Source organism: Lagopus muta, chromosome 15, assembly GCF_023343835.1.
Source record: "Lagopus muta isolate bLagMut1 chromosome 15, bLagMut1 primary, whole genome shotgun sequence".
In the NCBI taxonomy this organism is placed as follows: Eukaryota; Metazoa; Chordata; class Aves; order Galliformes; family Phasianidae; genus Lagopus; species Lagopus muta.
The window spans coordinates 9,836,212-9,856,684 of NC_064447.1; the positions used below are offsets into that span (position 1 = coordinate 9,836,212).

Sequence of the window (20,473 nt, forward strand, 5' to 3'; positions counted from 1 at the left end):
GTGGCGCATCAATGAATTTGTTCCAATCTCTTGAGCATGTCTCCCACAGGCAGTATTTTATTTTCCACATGGAAGCAACCTCTCTCTTTGAGATGAACAGGCCAGCAATGTAACTGAGCTATCCTGCTTATGATGAGAGAGAACTGCCTGGAGGCATTCCATGCTCTCAATGAAGTAATCAATACAGCAGCATGGATGGCCAAGGACTGTGACACGCACATAAGGATGGGTGTGCAACCAGTGCCAATACTCAGCATCAGAGGAGGGATCTGGGGGGAGTTTGTCACACTGCAAGTATATCTGTGTTCAACTGATTTTTTCCCTTTAGTTATTGCTTCTATGATCTTAAGGTCCCTTCCAACCCCTATGATTCTGTGAGCCTGCGATCATAGAATGGATTGGGTTGGAAGGGTCCTTAAAAATCACCAAGTCCAGGCCACTGAAAAAAATATGAGACATTTCACAGATTTATGTCCCACTTACTGTCCATTGGCACACCCTCAGGTGTTATTTAATGCTTTGAAATCTACCCGTTTTCTCAGTCCCAGCTCAGTCTAGCCCTGTGCATCTCTCAGGAAGAATCCATCCCATCTGATGGAGCTGGTGGGCTCAGAGCCAGGGAAGTGTCTGTGATCTCAGTGCTACAACAATGCCTCCTTTGTCAGTGCTTTTTAAGGGAAAAGCTGCTAAAAGAACTCTAATATTGCATGCCATAGGGGAAAGTTTAGAAACACGGCATAATTAGGAGTAGGAAAAGCTTTCTGGTTTCCCTTACATTAGGGATTTGTCACAGCTTGTTTCTCCTGAACCACAGAAATTTACTTCCTGGCATTGAGTGAATGGTAGAAAAAGCTTTCCGCAATGAGGCACACATGTGACACCCCAGGGCTCATAAACAACAATTGCTACAGGATAAACCTATTTCCAGGGTCTGCAAACTCCTCCCCCCAGCTGGCAGAGCCCTGATTTTCTATGTTGTGATTCAGATCTTCAGTAAGCTCCTCAGTGTGTTTCATGTGTTAAAGACCTATCAGTGAAAACGCAGCAATATGGAAGGTGGGAATAGGAGACCTTTGCAGAGTAATGACAGATCTGCTTGGAATAATTACTTAATGGGATGCATTTGGGCTGTCTGGATCTGCATCAAGCCCACTACCCTTGAAAGCAGCATCAGCTGCACCTCCCTGGGAGCAAGTGGGTGGGTATATAATGGGATGCAGAGGTGTTACATGAGGTTTGCAGGTGGAGATGGGGGATTTCTTGCAGCTGGAGGAACAGTGCCAACTCTTGAGTGTGAACCAGGAGGGAGCATGAAGAGGATGAAAGGTCCCTGAAGGAAAAGCCAGGTTGGTGTGGCACCTCTGTGGCTGGAAATGTGGATGCTGAGGTATGGGTAAAAACTGCCCTAAGTGGGGGTTTGATTTGCTGGAACACCAGGATGGGGAAGAGGGGGATTGCAACCCTGAGTGATGTGAGGCTTTGCTCCTGCAGTCGTAAATAAAGATTTGCTCTGATGATTTGGGATTTCTAAGCAATGATCTATATACAGGCTCACAGCTGGGGAGTTTCTGCTCACCCAGGGTCCCGACAACCATACTAAAAAAGGTATCTGGGAAGTACTTTGCATCTGCAATGCTCTGAGTGTCACTCTCTGGTGGTGCGCACTTCCCTGGCAAAATGGGTCCCTGCAAATCCCACCCAAAACACTTCAGTGTGTCTATGTGGCTTAGCTTTCAAGCAGTGATATCTCAGCAGCTCTAAAAAAAAAAATAAAAAAAAAAAATTGGGATTTATGAGGGCCATCCCCAAACCTGGGTAGATCATGATTGTACCCAAGTACAACTGTTCTACTGCCCAGGAATGCTGGAGCTGGCCAAACAGGGAGATGCTTACCTGGCTTGCATTTGTGTAAACACTCTATATGTCTTTCCATAGCATATTACTATCTCTCTGCCTTTGAAAACTGGGTGCCTTCACAATCAGATCTTGCTTACCTCGCTCTGAGCATTTTCTTGACTTACAGTCTTCACAAATGCAAGAAGCTTAAATTTTTAAGCATTTGCAACCAGTTTTCCTTCCATCTGCCAGCAACTTGGAGCCAGATGTAACTGGCTCAAAGAGATTGGAGTGTGTTTTTCTGTTCAATATTTGAAAAATGGTTTTGTTCAGGTTGCTGATGGCTCTTTGAGCAGAGTCAATATTTGATGGTGGCTAGTGCTGTGAAAACATGTGCTGGGTTCTAGTTGTGAAAAAATAATTTTATTAAAAGCATGCAAGCTATTAATGTATTAGCTGCTTGCTGGAGGTGTATTTGGTAATGGTCAAAAAAGGCCAATGGCAGAAGTAAGAAAAATAGCAGCTCATAGAGACCTGAACTGCTTGGCAATCACTATGAATCTTCCATGTTGAATGCCAGAGGCCAGTGCCAGTTGCCTGCACACCAGGAGTTCTGTTTGCCGGCTCCAGAAGCTCCTCGTTCATCATCTCCTGCAGATGCTGTCCCTGCAGAGGGTCTGATGCTCTCTGCCTGATGGGCACCAGAGCTCACATAGCTCCAGCATGTGCTCTGTGGTGGGCACTGAGGAACCAGGTTTCCATTATCAGGTTATTATCTTGATGCCCTGAGCCCAAAATAATCCAAGGAGGCTGATCTGGGTCTGCTGGCAGGATGTAGGTTGGCACAGCATTTCTGCGGTGAGCCTCATACACCTCTAATGCCTTTTCCAGCCTCTCTGCAGTCCCATCTGTCTTGAGGTGGCTGTGCCAAGACCCTGTGGCTATGGCCACCCACGCCTGCAAAGAGCCAAGCAAATGCAGTGCTGGTGCTCCTTCCCTCCCTTCAGGGTCTGGGAAAGCCCTTCTGGCTATTGCACAGGGACTGGTCAGAAGCTGTGAATAATATGGTGCTCTTGCCTTAAAGATGGAATTGCTCTCACACAGAGGTGTGCAGCTTCATTCTGAATGCCTCCTCTGTAATACCTTAGACAGGCTGTCCTTCTCACAGGTTTTATACTTTTAAGCTGTTCTTAGGATTCCCATGTCTCCTTGTGATGCATCCTAGTTTGGGAACAGTGTACTGCAAGTAAAGATTGTTGGGCTGATATCTTGGGCACTCTTTAGTTCAATTACTGTGATATAATCTGGAAAACACCGAGCAATCCATTCTTTCTCCTCTCTGAACAATCTTATTGCTCCACAAGTCTTTCTCATTTACAACTTCAGAACAATTTACTGCAGCTTGGGCTTAATACTGCATTAAATGAAGTTCAAAGGTGGAGAAAATGCTAAACGAAGCCTAATCCCTTCCTAGCTTATATAAATATTTCTAAGTAGCTCAGTATTTGCAGCAAATTGCTTCCCTGGAGACACTCTCCTGGGCTATAACCACATATACATTTCAAAGTCTTTAATATTGACTGAGCACTGGAAGAGGAAACTGATAATGAGCTGGGGAATATCGTGACACTGAGACTGAATCTGCATGGATGCTGCCAGAGTGAGCCTCTCTAGCTACTGGCCCAGATCTGTGGTGTAACAAGAAATCCATGGTGTATCATGATGAAGGTGCCCAGTGTGGCTCATTCCAGGGTGCAGTGACACTGGCACCTGCCTTTGTCATCTGGCTGGAGTGGATGAAACGTGACTAGTGGGGTTGCTTGGACTGATCTAACATGATAGATTGCCTGAGGGTGAGATGGGAGAAAATCGCTTACAAAAGCTTTTTTGGTATCTTTGTAATGCGTTCTGCTCTAATGATTACAGCAGCTGCTTGCTTGTAGTGCTATTTCCACGTGAAATGGGGACGATGTTGCTCAGCCCAGGAGCAGGCTCGCTCCTCAGCAGACAGAACTTTGTTAACCTTTGTTTAAATCCTCTCTCAAGCTGTTTTGCTCTTTCTTTGGAAAGCAGCAACGTTTTGCAGTGGTAGAAGGACTGGTAACATGGATCATGGTGCTGGAGGAGGGTGAGCTGCTTCCCAAGGCACAGGGGATCAGAGCCACAACTCCTGTGGGTGCGGAAGGAGCAGCTGCAGGAGGATGGCACAGGGACAGGGCTCAGTGATGAGCAGTGCTATAGCAGTGGAGCTAATGATGCTTCAGAGATTGGTGTATGTTGAACTGAGGTTGAACTAGAAGAATTGTTCTCAAGAAGGCTTTGTCTGAAAAGTGACAGCGGCTGGAGTCGTTCACAGCCCTGCTGAGGAACAAGGATCCAGTATGTCTAACGTTGAGCTGTGAAACGCTGACTGGAGCTGACTTTGTGACTGTGCTTTCTTTTCTTCTGGGGCTGCTTCTGACACTCACTGTCAGGATGCATGAGGGTTTCCACGTGCTGGAGGCATTAGGGGCCTGTGCCAGGAGTGCTGAGATCCTCCTGATACAGAACTGGCTGCATGGAGGTCTGCTTTGCTTTCCAGGCAGGAAAATAGCACTGCAAGGACGCACTGGGGGACACAAACCTCTTTACACCCACAGTGCTGAATGCTCTCTGCAAATGACTTTGAATAAAGCTCTTTGAACCAATTCCACATAAGCTGTGAGAGAACTTCATTATGAAAAATCTTTGTTTGCTCTGGAATAACTGAGAGTTTGGGGTACTATTTTTGCTTGCAGTGTTTGTGATCAGCTCTCAGCCTCTGTAAATGCCTCCATGGGAGCAATGTGCTTTTTTTTTTTCTTTTTTGTCATACTGTGTGAAACCACAGTGTGCTGAACACCTTGCCTTTGTGCCCTTGAGAAACAAAGCAGCAGCCCTAGGCTGCCATGAACATACCTCTCCTGCCCATCCCGGTGGGATGTCCTCATCAGTCCTTCCTGCTGATGGAGACTGCCTGGGTCCTGCTTGCTCAACTGGGGAACCTCCATCAGCCAGGGGGAAAAGCCACAGCTGGATGTGCCCACTTTACCTTTGGCTCCTTTTTAGACCCGATGCTGACATTAGGAAGGACGCAATGCTCCTTGTCCGAGGTGAATGGTGATGTCTCACAGCTATCTGTCTGGTAAAGGCTTGCTTTGTACATGGCTGTAAACTGGTCTAGCCACTAGCCTTAGTAGTGATTAATCTGTAAGACTGATACATGGTTTTTATTCTTTCCATTTTAAAGTCTCTCAGACTACAAAGGAATCTGAAAGGATTTGATAGCTGAGGCTTTTCTTGTCGCAAGAACAAAGGGTAAGTAGCTATCTCTTTCAGCAGCCTAGAGAGGCTTCTAGCCAAGGCTGAGAGATTAAGAGAAGCTACCTGGCAGGCAAGTTGGCTTTTAAAGGGAAAAACAGGCTTTTAAGCTTTTGAGACAAGGGAGAGCTGAGCTGAACACACAGGGAGCAGCGAGCGAAGCAGAGGTGTTTTATATGCTCTCCTGGTTGCAAGGGTAATGGAGTAGGAAAGAATTAGCAAAACCCCTTTGTTTTGCTTTTTGGACCCTTGTAGCATAACAAGTAAATGTTATGTAGTACAGGCATGTTTTAATTGCTCTTGATTGCTTCCGACTCACTTGCTGTCTCAGCTGTTTCAGCTGCAATGAGGAGTTTACCTCTGTAAGCGACCTCAGAGTTTCCTCTGCCTTCACCTTCATTAGCGCATAAATATTTCAGAGGTGAGCACAAAGCCCAGGTATCCTACAGCTGCAGTGATGGATATAAGCTCAGAAGTGCCTGAGTAACTTTTCCATAAGCCCCACTTACTTTGAGCTGTCTGTGTGCTGCAGAGTCACTCGGTGCCCTCAGAGCTTGGTGCAGTGATGTCTGTGCACAAGGTCAGAGGGAGCTGCAGCTCTCAGAGATGGCTGCCTCTGGAGAGGGAAACAGAAGTTGTTCAACTTGGTTGTAGCAAATACTCTGTGATTCTGCAAGGTCTGAACTCCTCATAGGCTGTGCCTGGGATAGAGACTCCCCTTTCAGGTGTGTGATTGCTATGGGAGCATCCTGGTTTTGCAGCACTGTCAGTCTGCAGCATCTATAGAACTGCTGTGTGGCTTGGCTGGCCAAGCAGGAAAGCTGGCCTTACTTGGGAAATTTTTCTGCCCTCTCTTACTGTGCGTGCTTGGTTTCACCTGACTCTGAGCAGCCCCAGTGAGCTGCTGTGAGGGGTTAAGGCACTTTCCTCCAGCTGATTTTCCTCTGGTAGGAGAGCACAGGGAAGCTGCAGCAGTTCAAATGCAGTAAGCTGTGTCCTTCTGTTCAGTCACCTTCCAGGTTACTTTTCCTCCTTCCACTGCTGCCCTGGGCACTGGAGCAGGGAATGGAGAAATGCAGCTGTGCCTTCCCTGGCTGCCATCTCTCACTTCTGTGTTACTTCCACTGTGGCCAGAGGGAAGTACACAGCAGGAAAGTGCCTGGATTGACTCAGCCACAGCATGATGCTTGCAATACTCTGGGATTTCTTGCATCGATGCACTGGGCTAGCCAGGGATGGAGTGGGATCTCCCCATGGTTTGAACAGACCTCCAAGGAGCACAGCCTACTGCACTAATGTTGAAAGCAATGCTTTGAGCGGAATGCCCATGTCCTCAAGCTGGCAAGAGCGTAAGCTTGGTGCTATGCTCAGCTTGGGGTCTGTCCTGAGGTTGCTAGCTTCACAGTGGGGGGAAATGTATCTCATCTCTGTCCTGTGCTGCCCCTCATGCTTCTGCTATAAATATAAGTGGCACTGAGGTTCCTGCAGACCATCCTTTGGCTTTTCTAGGGCAGTCTTAATTTGTGACAAAACACTTATTTGCTGCTCATTGGTGCTTCAGAAGACAAGCTGTGCCAAGACTACAGATACTGCTAACCTTCACTTAGGCTGTAATTGCTTTGTTGAAGCTGTCAAGAGCATAGGTTTGAACTTTTTATTTAAAGCACAGTCATCTGAAGAAAGCAGACTCCTCTTGTCCCATGCCTTCAGGACTCAAAGGGAAAAGTCTCCAAACTGGGTGCTGGTAGAAGGTGCTGCATCAATTAAAAGCTTGGCTGCCAAAGCAAGCAGTGCTTACAGACCTGCATTTATGTCAGAACACAGCTCTTGTCCCTTCTGGAGAAAGCAGGCATTGTACTAGCTTGGTGTGGGAGCTGCAGCAGCCTGAACCCACAGCTGGGCCCATTCTTGCTCTTGCTGTGAAGCAGCACCTCCCTGGGCAGCTGTTGTGAAAACTCCAAAAAGATTGCTTTCCACTGCTCCATTCAAAGAGGAGAGATTAAATCTTCTTCTAGCTAACTCTGGAGCTCACAAATAGTGAAAGGAAGTCTGGAGGCTGCTTGCTAGTGGATCTTCAGGAAATGAAGAAATTGGCTGTTGCTATTACATAGCAATCTTCTGGGGTTTGTGCAAATAGGTCTCCCTCGGCAGCGGGTGCTGCACAGGCTCCTTGCTCTCGTGGCCATCTAATTAGACTGCTCCACAAATTGCATTTTCACCAGAATCATTTTTATATTATGTCCAACATGGTTAGTTAGTTTGGGGAGCACTTATTAGGATTTAAAACAATGAGCTACTAATTATCTCTTGCTCAGGGGCTGAGTGGGAAAAGCAACCTTTTGTCTTTTCTCCTAAATGAGGAAGCTGAGGAGCTGTGCAGGGAGCTGTGCTGCCTGTAAAGTCTCTTTACTCCCTCCTGGGACACTGGCATTCATGCCTTGCTGCTCTCCCTCCTGTGCTGAGTAATTGGTGGCATGGATGCATCTTTGTTTTTTGAAGGAATACATCCATGCATGTACTGCTGAAGTAGTTTAAATGGTTTGAAAGCACTTTTCTGAGTGCACAACCATCCTGGTCATGACTTTTCTTCCAGGTTCAAGTTGGATGTTAGGAAAAACTTCTCTAAAAGAGCAGTCAAATACTGGCACTGCTACCCAGGGAGTGGTGGAGTCCCCATTCCTGGAGCTGTTCCATAGCTGTGGAGATATGGCACTGAGGGATGTGATCAGTGGCCATGGTGGGATGGGTTGAGGTTGTCCTCAGGGAATCTTGAAGGACAGCAGTGTGAGGAGCTCTCCCCTGGTTGCTCATTGGCCCTATGGGGTAGCCAAAGGCCTTGGTTAGATCACAGCATGGGCTCCATGCTTGTCTTTGTGTTTTATTCTCCTACAGAAGAGACCTCAACCTTATGTTCAGTATTGGTGCTTAACCTCTAATGAGTTGGTCAGAGGCTGACTTAGCCCATGAGCTGCCCCTGGGGCGCTGTTCAGTGTGGTTTAAGGCACCTTATCACAGGGCTGTTGGCCTTTCTGGCTTATAAGCTGTTATTAGGGGACAGCAGAGAAATAAGTGTAAACGTCTGCTATGAAGTGTCTAAAGTCAAGCCCTGCAGAGCTGCGCGAGTCCCCAGCAGTGCTGCTTGTGACCTTCTACTGATGCCTTTTTGTGGGCAGTGGCCTGTAAATGCTTTAAACCCCTGGCTCTGCAGTAAAACTACAGTGAGTGGTTTTGTGTTCCTGCCTCTCTGTGGTCTTCACAGTTTTTATGCAAAGAAAATTCTGAAACAGTGAACGCTCTTAAATAGGAGAGGTGGATGGAGCCTCGTGACTGGGAAAAGTAGGGATCGCATCACTCGTGAGGAAACCAAAGCTTAGTATGCCAGCAGGCTCATCCTGCCTGCTGTGTTTGTGTCCATTCCAGGGTGTTTTTAAGGTAAGCAGCATCCTTCAGAGCGATTTTCAAAGCCACAATGAACTAAAAAACCCTGACAACGCAGCTGAAGGTACATCATGCCCTGTGGGTCTGAGCATGTGCCTTGATAATTGTCTTGTTCCAATGTTTGAGTCAGTTTAATATTAAACTTATTCAAATAGTGAGGTCTCTGCCAGTGAAATGGATTTACATATGTCATTTTGTTCTGCCAGCCCAGAATCCCCTGGGATGCTCTTGTAGTCATGTTACCCCTCTGCCACAGTTTTTCTCATTGTAAACAGCAGCCCAAAGTCAACAGCTTTGATTTAGGGCTGGGCATGGCCAGCACTGCTCGCTTCTGTGCTGTCACAGACGAGAGCACTGAGTGCTGACCTTGCACAGTGTGACAGAAGCATGAAGAAGACCTTTGCCCCTTATTTGCTTTAGGAGGAATTGGAGGTTCTCTTGAAGCCCCAAATTCACCGTGGGGACCACCTCATCCACAAGATGCTCCAGCTGGAGTCAAGACCAGAGCATTACTCATTCTTAGCCCTGTGAAATTGGAGCAGTTGGGAAATTTCAGCCAGATTGATGTCTTTATTTATGCTGAGTGGTACTTTATACAAGCCTGCTGAAGCAAATCACCATGATTAAATGTCAGAAGCTGGTTTCTTGTAACCTTTGGTGAGAAAACTTTCCTGTCTGGAGGAGTATTTCAAGGATGAAATACTCTCTGGTGCGGTGTGCGAGTTTAAACCCTCTTGAAATAAAATGCCCTCTGAACAGGGTTTAAATACAAGTGAGGTGACACACAGACAAGTAGGTGTCTCTTGTCTAAGAAAAACCTCATCTCAGATGGGCAGCTAAGCTGCTTTCATGCTGAAAACCCTTCTTCTGCTCCCCACTGGGGTGGCTGGAAGTATCTCTGATGGTCATCTTCAAAAGAAAGCAACTTTGTGGTTTGTTCTTGGTTGTCCTTGTTGTCCAGAGCAGTTCAGGTCTCTGGTTCTACAGACTTTATCATGCCATGGCTCAACAGCAGCTGCTTGGAGCCTCACCAGCACTACTGAAGCTGCTGTTAATGCATGGCACCCATAGCATTGCAATGGAGTAAATACAAGGATGAAACCATTTCTGCACTGCTTGGTGGATACACATCTGCATCCACATGAAAGGCAATGATGCGTGCTGGGCTGTGAGTCTCTCTGAAGCATCTATGGGATCACTTATGACACTCAGGCTGCAACTTGGGATCCCTGTTTGCGTTGCCCTGGGCTGGGAGCTATAAGGGCATGCTGTCATTAGGATCTTTTGGGAAGTGTGATCAATGAAATGTCTCTGCTTGTCAACCCTGTCCCACCCAAGAAATGCTGATTTGTGAGGTATTGCTTTGGAATGTCATTATTTTTTCCTCTGCCTTGTTTTTAACCTTAGATATTAGGACTCTTTGGTGGTTCCTACACCCCCTTCTTCCCTAATGCTGTACAAATATTCTCTAAGTCAGACAGGAATCTCTTTTGTCATTTAACTTTGTGATTGACTGCTAATAAGTTACAATTCCCTGATAACTGGAAATTGTAAATCTACCTTCTCTCATCCTTCATGCAGTCTTCCAGGAATCGAAATCTATATCCTCGAGTACCATAAATCTCCAGTCCTCCATTAGCTGCAAGTAGGAAACACAGACAGCCCAGTTCCTTACCTCTTCTCTGGATCTAAGGAACAAAAGGACTCAAAAGACTGTCTTTGCTGTGCAGGTCACACTTAAAATAGCTTTCCTGGTCTCTCCAGGAGATTAATACTTAGCAGAGAGGCACAAAAGTATTGCTGCCTTCTAACAAATTACAAAGGCATGACAGGAGTTGTCTAATGGGGTCATCTTATTTATGGGATTAATGACACATCTGAAGCCAGTTGTGTCATCTGGCAAGAACTGTCTTAACAGAGGACCCAGGGGGTGGCTTACAAAGCCCCCTCAAAGCTGCTACGGTTGAGTTGCAGGAAACAATTACTTTAGGTAGGTCAAAAGTAGGAAACAAGCTATTGGTGACAGTGATCAATAGTTAAATATCATTACTGGAGAACAAGTGCAGATCAGACGGTGCCAGGCTGCTTCCAAGTGCAAGGGATGCCTAGGGAAGAAAAGACAGCCAAAAAGCTGTGATAAACTCTTGTGGGGAAACATCCGTATCAGTGATGTGCTGCCTGTCAGCTGCATGTCCTTATGTTCTCCTGCTCCCTCGTAATAAGAATGGAGGGACAACTCCCTTGGTGCTGCAAGGATGGCTGTCCCCATGGCACATCTCTCTGAGCCCACTGCCTTCACAGGTGAATCAGGGACACCTCTGAGTCCATAGTGGAGGTGTAACTCATCCCTCATCTGCAGGGTTCATCAGTGAATTTAACCAGAAGACAAGGCAAGAAGGCAATTAAGCTATTGATTCAAGATTCTGTTGGGAAGAAGCCTGCAATCAGCCTGTGCCAATAAACCTTCAATCAATAAAGATTGATAAGTTGTTGTCTGTAGTTTTGGTTTAGGCAGGAGCTTGATAGTTTCTGCTATGCAAGTTAACCTGCTTTTGGAGCATTTCATTGGGAGAATTTGGAGCGTGGAGTTTATCAGTTTGTTGGCCACAGGATTTGTGTGGGGATGCCTGGAATCATTGGGGTAGCGCCTGTTGGGGCTGTATGTGTTCAGGTAGCTGCTAAAACATCAGGATCCCAGCACTGTCCTCCATTAATCACTCACAGTTCTGGTCCTTTCATGCAGATTTGTACTGAAATGCAATTTTCTGAAGCTGAGCTCTTCATTTGGACTCCATAAAGTTTTCTCATATGTATTCTGATAGCTGAAGAGCAAGTGTGCATTGTCTCTGGATTGGGACTTTTGATGAAATCTTAGTGTGGGGCTTTGTTCCAAATGGAACTGAAGGGGATTTTGTCTAACAGTAATGTGGATTTTGGATTTTCTCTGGGGTGGAAACTCTGCTGTTCAACCAGTGCCAGTGAATAAGCTGTCAGAAGTTCAACACAGTGGATTGCTTTTTTTCTTCCCCCCCGTGTTCGCATGGGTGTACAACACAGTATTGTAAAGTAAATCCCTGGGCTGCTCCAACTAATGTGCTCCAGTTTCATTGGCATTTGGCCTACTATTTCAGAAAGGAAAATGTCACTTCTGACCTAAATAAGATTTTGCTTCTAAGAGGCTCTGGGGTGAAAACCCGCTTCCAGTTGAAACCTAAAGGCTGTGCTTGTATGGATCAGAGTGGAGTCAGCTCCACGTTTTCAGTGCAACCATGAGCCAATTAAAGGTAATAAGATTCTTAGGACAGTGTAGTTAATAATGAAGGGTGTGCCTCCAAGTGTCAGGCCTGTTCTTAATGAGCCCATTGGAATATGGATGCATTGGGGAACTTCTTGTGTCTGGACTGGGATGGGAAAAGGTTTTCTTCTGGCTTTTCCAATTCAAGTCAGCCAGTGAGCAGATGCTGCTTTTCAACTGAAGGCAGAACCCCAGAATCTGAAAGGTGTAGAATAAGATGTGAGATTGGTCAGAAAACTAAAGTTGGGGAGAAAGAAGGATGAAGTTGTCTAATCCTTCCATGTAAGCATGAGAAGAAACGCTCTTATCTTTATATGGCATAAATGTCGTTTTATGGACTATCTGTTTAGGACAAATATCTTTGTATGCTTGATATGAGATTCATTTCAGAAACGTGCTGGTGCTGTGGAGGACAGAGATTGAATTTGGATGCTGGGGCCAGCCTTTGTCAGGCTGAGCTGTGGGCCTGGATATTAAATAAGAGCCCTTATTGCTGTGTAACTCCAGGATGGAGAGGAAAAAAGTGAGTTCTAGGAGGGCTTTTTTGAAATGTGGCTTGGGGTGGGTAAGCTTTGGGACTGTTGGGTTCCTGTTCTCTCTTATTAACCTCAGGCTGTGAAGTTGTGGTTTAGTGAAGGAATGACATCCCTCTTTACTTGCAAGTCAGCTCTTCAGGTGCAGATGGCAAAAAGAACGGAGACAGGAGAGCTTTTGGTGATTTGAAAGGAAAAAAAAAAAAACTAACTGAAATCTAGAAAATGAACCTCTTTTTGGGTATAGTTATCCTAATGAAATGGGAAGTAAAATGGGTGAAGGTGGAGGAGATCTTAACTTAGCAGAAGTGCTGTGGGACGACTTTGCACCTGGATCCCTTCTGCTGCCTTACAGCTGGTGGTGCCACTGCCTTTCTCATGCAGGGACATGAGATCCCAAACTCCCTGAGCAAGATGCTTTGCGGAGTGGTCAGGCATGAAGCATAGAAAGAAGGAAAAACGAGATTGACTTGGGGAGAGAAAGTGTGACAGCTCCTCTTCAAATGTGACAGAAAGGGGCCAGGCGCATATAGCCACATTTATTTCAACTCTTTCGCTGGCTGGAATGAGAAGGATTTCTCCTGAATATGCTGCATTTCCTTTTTTTTTTTTTTTTTTTCTTTTATAACCTACCCTATGAATAAGGCTTTGGTCATTTTAAAAGCTGACATGCTAATAAAAGGCTATTAAATCCTGCCACTTCCTCTACAGAGGAGGAATAAGTCAAGACAGACATGACCAACGAGAGGGAAAGAAGGCTCCAAATGTGATGGTTTATTAAGCATTTCACCCTTGGTGTATTTAATATGTATGAGACTACTGTCACTGTCCTACTAATGCTCTTTCAGATCACAGTGACAATGGAAAGGAGCCCTAAAGTGGAGCAGAGTGCATCCCATGTGAATGACATTGCCAGGGATACTTCTGGTCACAGCAGTGTGAAGGGAAGGACTGGGGAGCTCCCAAGCCACAGCTAACAGCACAAAGTTTGTGCTGGTTTGGGTAAGTGGGTCTGACTCTGCATCTCTTCTCTGTGCTCTGGTCACCTGAAAAAAGAAATGATTTTGGCCAGGACCTACACACTCGTAAGCACAGTGTGTGTCAGAAGCTGGGGCCGGCTTGTAGGTCTCTCACCCTATTTCTTAGGGTCAGGAAACAATTTTCTCATTTGACCCCCTCTTCCTCCCACTGCTATCCCACACTTATCTATGATCAGATTTTTTTTTCCTTTACTTCTAGCACAGTGCTTAGCAGATATTTCCTACCAGCCCTGGCCAAGTGATAACGCTGACCAGAAGAGGAGGCAGACCAATTTTCCAACTAACAAAGATAAATTTAAATTAAATTATGCTGGACTGTCCTGCTACAACACCAAAAATGTCTCCCTGAACTCAGCCTTGCAGATTATTGGGAATAAACACAAGGTTGCCCAGAGCTGGTAACCCCACTGAAAAGGTTTTGTGACCCCATTTCAGGTTGAAAACCTCTTTTTGAGAAATGCTGAGCCCTCAGAAAGAAGAAAAAGCAAACTTGCTTATAGTAGGCTGAAGTGAAGCTTTGCTTAGGAAAACCAGAGCTTTTCCTGAAGTTACATAAGCACAAACTTTGGATGAGTGAAGCCAATTGCCTCTGTTGCTTGCTGTGTATCGTGGATGTTCTGCAAGGAAATGTGAGATCTGACTTCCAGAGGTCCTGGTGATTCAAATACGTTCTGGCTTCATCCTCCTCAATAAAGGCCTTGTGGAAGAGGTTGGGAAGGAGCCCATCCAATCTCAGGGTCACTGTCAGCACATCATGATTGTAAAAGAAAGTAAGTGTGGAAATGTTCCTTGCCATCAGTTGGAGGATGCTCTTAGGGACGGCAGGAACTCCTTTTGCTCCCATCTCCTGCCTTGCTCTCTCCACCATCTCTCAGCTTTCAGCCACTGGGTTCAGCTGATGCAGAGCAGGATCTCGGGATGGCCGCTCTCCTCCCTATCCCCGCATCATCATCTCGGTGTGTTTTCAGTTAGCTGAAGCCTTTTTAATAGATGTGGCTGAATTATTCATCATGCACAAATTAGTTGATGGGCACTGTCCTTCTGTGAGTTGTTTATCATGCTGGTTTTTTTTTCTTTCACATGGGCCATTAACTGGTTAGAGATTTTGGCCAGAACTTGGCAGTTTCCAGCCACTTGCTCAGACTGATTTTCCAAGGCCTTGGTGGTCTGTTTGGGAAATTTTCTTTCTCCCATGGGGCAGTTTTTGCTCTCAGTGGCTTTATGGCACATAGCAAGTGCTCTCCTTGCTGGTTTCAAGCTGGAATAGGCATTGCAAATTAAATGATTTCTTGCTTTTTCCTTCTGAGAATAAAACTTTGCAAATGGCTGGGGTGCAGCCGAGGGGACAGCAACTTTAACTTCATGTGGCCCTATGAAGGACCTTGTCTGTGCTCTTGGGGCCTCTTATGGATTGCTAGTGTGAAACAAACTTGTTAATTTCATAGCTCTGAATGCGTCAGCTTCAAACAGCCAATAGGGTGTTAAAAGAATCACGCACACATCTTTGCTCTTTCTTATCTCTAAGTATTCAAAAATCTCTTGAAAATGTAATTCCCAGACATTGTCATTGCCTCCTTCTATCCCTTCAAGTTCTCTTCCCTCATTTTCCCACCTGGGGGCTCTACCCACATGTCTGCAGTCCCTCCCATCCTCTTGTGCCGTGGGGTTTTGGAGGTGTCGCTGCAAAACCTCCCCAAAGGCTGTTGTTGAACTCATATCTGTGTGAAGGTGTAGTTGCTGTAATGCCTGCTGTAAAGGTGCTCTAGTTTGGGGCTTTTGCTGATATCCCAGGATCTCTGTTTGCAGGAGCTGCAGAGCACCCATTTCTCCTGTGCTGCTTTGCAGGGCTCAGTTCCCAGCATGCATGCACAGAGCTGCTTCCAGCCTCAGTATCTCCTCCTCTCCCTCTGCCATGAACCTCTTAGGTTAATTTTTTTCTGCCTTCTTTTGTTGGTGGTGTTTTTTCCCACTAAATTAGCTTGTTGTTGCACCGCCCATACTTGCTAAAGGTCACAAAATAAATACTGCCACTGTCTCATGTATCAAAGCTGCTTCCTACATTAGCTTTTCAAGTGTTTTCAGATCGTTAGAACTGTCTCCTTGTTCTTTACTTTTGGTGATCAAAGCATCATTTAAAAATCACATGCAGAATGTGCTTCATCTCCCCCAGCAGTTCCTGTGTTCTTGGAGAACGTTTCCTTCTCTCTGATTTCTCTGGATCAGCTCAGGAGGGAAATGGTTAAATGCTTTATAAGAGGGAGGAAAACAGTAAAATGGGCCTTATTTGTTCTGTAATGAGACTCCAGGTACCAAGGCGAAGAGTTACTGACTGTCAGTGAGCGCAGCAAATAGGAAACTGTCTTATACACTGTTCTAGAAGGCTGAAAGGTCATAAAAAGGATTTAGCACTATCGCAGGAGACAACTTTGTTTAAACAGTGTCATTAGTCTCTTCGTAGCTCTTTTTATAGTGCTTTCTGCTGTGTTTCGTTGCTCTCTTCTATTTTTCTTTTCCCCCTCTCTCCTTTTTCAGTGTGGAAGTCTGTGCAATCTCCTCAAAGCCACCTGGTGCCAAGGTGGGCTGAATGCTGCATGAAGTGGGGTCCTGGGGGGAGGGGGATTGGGAAAATGGGCTGTAAGGAGCTGGAGGTGATGGGATGGCGGCTGAGGAATGGCCCTCTGACTTTGTGTGTTTCAGAGGTAAAAATCCCAATGTCTGTGATTGGGAGAGATCATCCTGGTGCTTGCATCTCATGTGAGCATGGACAGGCAGAGATCATTGGGGTCACATGCGTTTTCCTCATCTGTAGTGGCAAGAATGGTGCTACGAGGGGTGGGAAGTGCAGGGATGGCTAAAGAGTGCTCAACTATGTGAAAAAAAAACAATTCAGGTTTGAAGCAGACCTTAGTATAGGAAATGGGAGAGCTTGTGCACATAGACCCTGAAAGGGCAGGAGATGGCAGAAAAAAAAAATAAATCTGTGAAAAGACTTTGCCAACAGATATGTCATTCAGGAGTGGTTCCTATAACCAAAGAATGGCAAACAGTACTCTTTATGAAAGGAGGAGGAAAAGCAATCCAGGCAGCAAGTGGCTTTTCACAGTCTGCAAAGCTTTAGACAAATTGTGAAGGAAAGAATAATGGGATGAAAATAGGACCAGGTCCAATCCAGTCTTACAAAGGCACATTGAACCTGCTTGCCTTGATATTTTTTGTTGGTAGGAGAACTGGTTCCCTCCACAAAAGAAAAAATGCATTTCTTCTTTGGCTGGCTTTTGGTTAAGTGATGTTTTGGGGATGTTTCAGTGGATGAAAAGAAATGAATCATCTGTGCTAAAAGACAATGCTGGTGCATGAAGAAGTACTAATATACAATAAAAATAAAAAAATAAAAAACAACCTGGGAAATGGGTTCTTAGCAGTTGGAAGAGAGGCTTTTGCTAGGTTTGAGAAGGGCTGAGGGATGCTTCAGCCACAGCAAATGCTGGAGCAGCAGTACGAGACTGCCTTGTCCCCATAGGCACCACTGATGCAAGGCCCGGAATGAAAGGGATGGAGAAGGAGGGATTAGCAGGATTAGTGATGCAAAACTTGCTGAATTTGCCTGGGTTTTCATTCAAACCAAATCTAAGCACGCAAATATTCATAGTGCACAGTCAAGGTGGTGAGCATGGCTGACATGACCTTGGCGGAGCCCAGCTGATGTGCCATCCTTCACCAGCACTGCCTGTGGAGACGCGGCACAGCCATGAGCATTTTCTTCTCATCTGTGCCTTGCATTAACAAATGGAAGGGACCAATAAGGATCATTGAGTCCATCTTGGGAGGATATATTGACTATAATTCAGTTCCCATTTATCTCTGGGACGTGGTTGCGTTAGGAGAGTGTTCATTTGGCAAGAGCAGATGATGCACTGCAGGGATGCTGGGGCTCCAGCAGGATCCATCCTGGTCCAAAGAGCGTAAGAAAGGCAAAATGTGCAGCAGGAAACTCCCTTTGCTCTCGCTGCTGCTTTTTCTCTCGTGCCACATCTGACCCTCCTTCTGCAAAAAAGTAGGGAAGACCCGGGTCCCTCCTGCCCTTTCCTGTGGGGTTTTGCTGTGCTCCTGGAAAAAGAGGCCACCAGCAGAGGGCACACAATATATGGAGATGGAGATCCCATAAAGTCCTGCGAGCAGCGGCCTCCAGGCACTCCTCAGCACATTTTTTCCAAAAGGGGAGAAATCGAGGCATGGAGAGAACTGGCCCCTCCAAAGTTGGAGACAGTTGGAACACAATGTGTGTCCTGCAATGCAGAGCTCTGATATTCATTGCTCTACACAAGGAAGCTTTGATTTGGTTTCACTTCTTCCCCTCAGACTCTATTTTCGGTGTTTGGGTGTACTTTTATTTTTCTCCTTCTGCCTGACTGAGGCACTGAGGATCTGTATTGAGGCATTTACAGTCCAAAAGCCCCAAATCCGGCAGGGCTGGTTTGGGTGCTCATTGTCCTGGGTGCAGAGATGGCTCCAATCAAAAACGTTTCAACCTTCATGAATGAAAATTTCTTTCAACTACTTCCAGGTCCTTTGGGTTTCCACATACTAAGTCAGCTGCAAATGTTGTTTGAAAATGCTTAGCAAGGTGGAGTCCATTGGCATCAATCAGTCACTGAAGACGACCAGCTTGTTTTCTTGCTCTTCTTTCATATTCCTTCCCAGCAAAGCTCTGGAGGTGTCATTAAGAGCAGTGAGCTCTTTGGAGGCAGCCTAACTGCTGCTGAGCAGGTCGGTTCTGCATCATTAATTTGCTTCTCAGCTTCTCTCCCTGCCACAAACTGAGGGCAGTGAGTGGCTCCTCAGCAGAGTAAGTACCTACTGGGGGTTCTGCTACGACCCCCAAAAAGCCCTGCACCAAAGCAGGATGATGTGCCTACATAGAGGGATGTACTCAGCATCATGTTGCCTGTGTGGATGGAAACATCTGGGTTGACTGACAAGCCAAGCACCCACCCCCTGGCCCAGAAGCATCTCCAGTGATGGGACCTGCTTCTCACCAGCTGCTTGGTGGCAGTGGGGCAGGATGCAACAAGGCAGCAGCGCAAGGAGAGAAGGGAGGAGCAGCAGTGACACATGTACCAGGTACAGAGCCCAAAACATAACACACATGAATCTGTGGTGGGTTCTGAGCCCTGTATCCTCCATCTGTGGTCAGTTCAGGAATTTGGGAGCATCAAAGTGGTTGTGCTAAGTCAGCAATTGGCTCTCTGGCAGCGTTAGTGCAATAAATTGCTGTTATTAATGTCTGTTTGTTTATTTATCCCCCCAGAATTTCTCAGTGGGGCCTAGATTTCCTTCTTGTCCTACCATAGCCCCTCTACATTATTAAAAAGAAACATCCTATTAAATAATCTCAGAAAATAACCCTGAAAATTGCACCTCAGCCTTAAAATGGAGGGCTGAAAACATCCCTGGGAGCTCCTCATACATGTCACCTGAAAATAATAATTCTAATTAGCTTCCATGCCTGCCCTTGGGTCCAGGCTAATAAATCCTAATGAACAATCACTGATTTGAAGTATATTCTTCTGAGTTATTTAAGACAATAAGCGTGCCTCGTTCCAAGGGAACAGTTAACAGCAATGGTGGGTCACTGGCACATCCCCTTGCAACGAGCAAGGCTGGAGGAGCAGATCACTGGTGTTTTCCATGAGACCTTGGGAATGCTGAAGTATGACTTGTAGAACACCAGGGAAGCCTTAACTAATAGAAACATCTTTGCAAAAGAGCACTTTCAGGGCAGGCTGGATACTGAGTGATGTGACTGCTTAAAGCAGCAGTGAGGGCAAGATGACTTGGGCTCAGTCTCCTGCTAGCAGCTCAGTTTCAGGCTTGAGGCAGTAGTCAGGATGTCCCTGCTTTTCTCCCTGTGTGGGCATGGCCTAAGAGAGAGTGAACTGTTGGACCCTGATTGATGAAATGGGGATGAGCTACAGACTGAGGCAGGATAAGAGGTGGCTTTATTCCTGTGAATTACCCAGGTGGCAGCAGATGTGAAAGCAAATCCTTGCGCATCTTGGCTGCTGAGCAAGCGTCCTTCTCCCCCCCTTACAAAACATGTGCTGCCACTTTTCTCCTATAAATCAGCGCCTCTTTTCAATGCTCAGCTTTGCAGTAAACTGGATTTCCCTTAACAGGTGAAATTCTGTAAAGCACCTGCTTTTCCAAGAGCAGCATCTCCTTCCCTCCTCCCCATAAGAAGGCTGAAGCAGCTCCTGCTACGGAAGACCAGGTGGACAGATGACCATGCTGGGGGCACCCAGCACAGAGCTGTGCAGTGGGATGTAAGCCAACAGCATCCCTCAGACACCTGCAGCACATTGGGGTGGCTGCCCATAAAGGAGCACCCAAGCAGAAGCCAGCTGCAGTCTCTCAGCACTGTAATCGTGTTATTCAGAAATGCAGTTTTTCTGTGCACTTGATGTCTGTTCAGCCATGTCCACCGAGCTGTTCTTTGTCCTGCAGATGCATTTAACCTATTGCTTCTAGCTCGTTTGCACTTTTATTTACTTGCCTGTCTCTCTAGGTCTATAAATAAGAACATTTTCACCTACAGAGTTAATGGAAGGGCAAAGGTGGGATGGAGTAGGACTTCTTGCATTCATTTGCCTTTAGTTTGCAGAACACTTGTGTTCTTGCTTGGTTTTTTGATGCAGCCTGAGCTGCCTGGCTCCTGTTACATCTAGCAAGAGCTTTACTTCTATAAGCATGTGCTGTCTCTTTAGGCTTGTGTACCTGCTTCTGTTGGAAACCTACAACACGCAGAAAAAAGATGATGGGAAAGTTCAGCATGCCACTGATCTATGCACAGCTGCCACAGCATTGCCCCATAGGTGAGACTCTGGAGCATTTTGCAATATCCACTTCTAAATTACCCAGCAAAAACATTTTACACCTCCCTTCCTTTTCAGGATTATCCTAAGCAATTCCTATTCACTTTGGTACTGCTGGCC

At 46.0% G+C, this 20,473-nt stretch overlaps 1 long non-coding RNA gene across 1 annotated transcript; it reads left to right on the plus strand.

Annotated features, from left to right (window-relative positions):
* Positions 1 to 1,238: 1,238 nt before the first annotated feature.
* On the plus strand, positions 1,239 to 18,985 carry LOC125700935 (uncharacterized). The gene is made up of 3 exons (XR_007380091.1): positions 1,239 to 1,346; positions 13,290 to 13,443; positions 13,681 to 18,985. It is a non-coding gene; the product is annotated as an uncharacterized LOC125700935 (long non-coding RNA).
* The last annotated feature ends 1,488 nt before the right edge of the window (positions 18,986 to 20,473 follow it).